The sequence below is a fragment of the Poecilia latipinna genome, unplaced genomic scaffold, assembly GCF_001443285.1.
Source record: "Poecilia latipinna isolate Pla-1442-1.1 unplaced genomic scaffold, P_latipinna-1.0 Scaffold2219, whole genome shotgun sequence".
NCBI classification, from domain to species: Eukaryota; Metazoa; Chordata; class Actinopteri; order Cyprinodontiformes; family Poeciliidae; genus Poecilia; species Poecilia latipinna.
In genome coordinates this window covers 22,749-25,204 of record NW_015114835.1, presented here as the reverse complement: position 1 = coordinate 25,204, position 2,456 = coordinate 22,749, and positions in this window count along the sequence as shown.

Below are 2,456 nucleotides of genomic sequence, written 5' to 3'. Positions count from 1 at the left end.
TGTAAAGCTGCACTGAGCATCAGCTACAGCAGCCCTCTGTGTTCCGTCTATCTGCTCAACTTGTATAAATACACCCACCTCACTTGCTCTGAAACGAGGTGTGTTTAAGCTTCACTGGTTGAAACGCAGCTCCAGGAGAAGGAAGCCTGTCGTATTCCAGGCATCATGCCAGTCATTTTAAGGATGCCTATTGGTCCCCTGAAAAAATGATAAAAACCCGGACATTATCATTTCTCAATAAAATCCTCCTGGACCAAACTTGAAAATTGGACGTTAAGATACTAGTATTTATGAATCTTCAACAACTCATAGGCAGAAGTGAGAGAGTTGCGCATCAATAATAATCACCAAGGTAAAACTCATGCCGCTAAATATAAAAGTATAATTTAACAAAATTTTGAGGCAGATGATTTGCCTCTAGAAATTTTAATAATAGAAGTAATCATTTGAAGGATTGTTACAGCCCCAGGGGCAGAGCCAAAGGGGGGGCGGTAGGGGGTTGGGGGCAGCGGCCTCCCAGCCTGGGCCTGGAGGGGGGGCTCAGGATGGGAGGCAGAATATGACTTAAAAGATTCAAGTCTGTATCACGTCTGATGAGAGCTGGAGAAGGTGGGCCCTCTCCTGTTGAGTATGGTATATGTAGATTATAAAATGGGGTCGCCAGTAAAATTTAAATTTAAATAAGTTTATTTGATAGGAACGGACACACATTGACATGGACAAACTGAATAAAACAGCAGTCCCATGTTTGCATCATGGTGCGATAGCAACAGCTAATTCGCAGCACTTGTCCCTAGATGGGCTTTTAAAAAGTAATTCTAAAAATTGAAGTGATAATTTAAAATAGCACAACATAATGTAAACAAACAAAAAAAATTAAAATATCAAAAGTGGATAGAGTTCTGTTTTTGACATTACCAGAGTTTTGTTTGAGTTTTAAATGTACTAAAACTGGTTACAGACTTTAAATGAACAGGAAGTGAGTTCCAAACTGCAGATCCTCTCACGGACAGAGCACTTTGAGCAAAGGTGGTTCTTCGAAAGGGAACCTTACAATTTCCATCCAAACCTGCTCTGGTAGATCTCCTGTTGCCCTGCAGTCTCTGTATACAATCGCTTAATAGTGTTGGTGCAAGTCCATTTCAACACTTAAAAATCAATTTTAAAACATTATAATTTAGAAAATTTGTAAAATCCAAAATGCCAAATTTATCCAAAATGTGACAGTGATGGAATCTAATCGGCTTTTGATATAAAACCTTTAAGGTCCGATTATAGAGACTTGCTAATGGTTTGAGTACAGTTTGATTAGTCTGAGACCAGACAGTAGCTCCGTAGGTAAAATGTGAGAGGATCAGTGAGTTCAAAAACATCTCTGCACAGTGAAGTGTCAAACAATGTCTAATAATTTTAAAACAATTTATATTCGATCTAACAGTTTTGCAGATTGTATCAACTTGGCTCCTAAAATGTAACTGAGCATCCAGAATTATTCCTAAATATTTTTCTTGTGATACTTGTTCAATAGGGTCCCCATTGATCTGAATATTCAAGGACTGTAATGATGTTTTCTTAATTGAAAAACAAATACACTTTGTTTTCGTTGTATTGAGAGTTAAGCAAGAATCCTTTAGCCATGTTGATAATCTCTGCAGACTAGATTATATAGTAGGCTGTCCCAGTCATTGTTGACTCATGGTTGCTAAATATTGCCGATATTGTCTCCAAGTGTATTCTGGGTAAAACACATCACCAGCCAGATTAGAGTATTTTTAAGACAAGTATGAGTGGCTTTTATTAGTACTTTTTAAAATTATGTTTTCATGAGCTTTGTTATTTTGGGTATAAAGTCAGTAGCCCTGCCCCCCAGCCTGATGCCGACTTGTTCCGCCACTGTAGAGCCCAACACTCTACACACACATTATAATTACAGTATATAAATAATAAATTCTAGACTCAATTGTTTTGCTCTGGAGTGTCTAAAAGTAAGACCATTAAAAATAGTAAACAACTCATATGGCACTGGACAAATATGATGCATTAATGTAGAACCTCTGCAATAGACGGCCAAGTTACATCAGCATGCTGAAGGGCAGTCAAACATTTGTGCTAGATAAAGAATCCCTTGAAGCTGTAAATCCACCTGTATGCTGTTTGTCTTCCACCAGTGAGCTCCCACACTTTGTGTGACAGTAGCCAAATAAAGAAGTGTTGTCAAACACTGTTTGCTAGATACACAGCAGGACTGTTTTTAGTGCAGGAGTTATTCACAATGAGGCTGTCCAAGGTTAACTAGTACTTAAGAATTGTTTAATTTTACTAGTGGCTTTATTTAACTTTAAATATAAATATTTTTAGAGCCTCAGAAATCACTGTACCAGGCCGTCAATATCATAGTTAATGTCTCTCTGGAGGTTAATTGGTCTCCAATTCTCCCTAGGGGTGTGTGTGTGTGT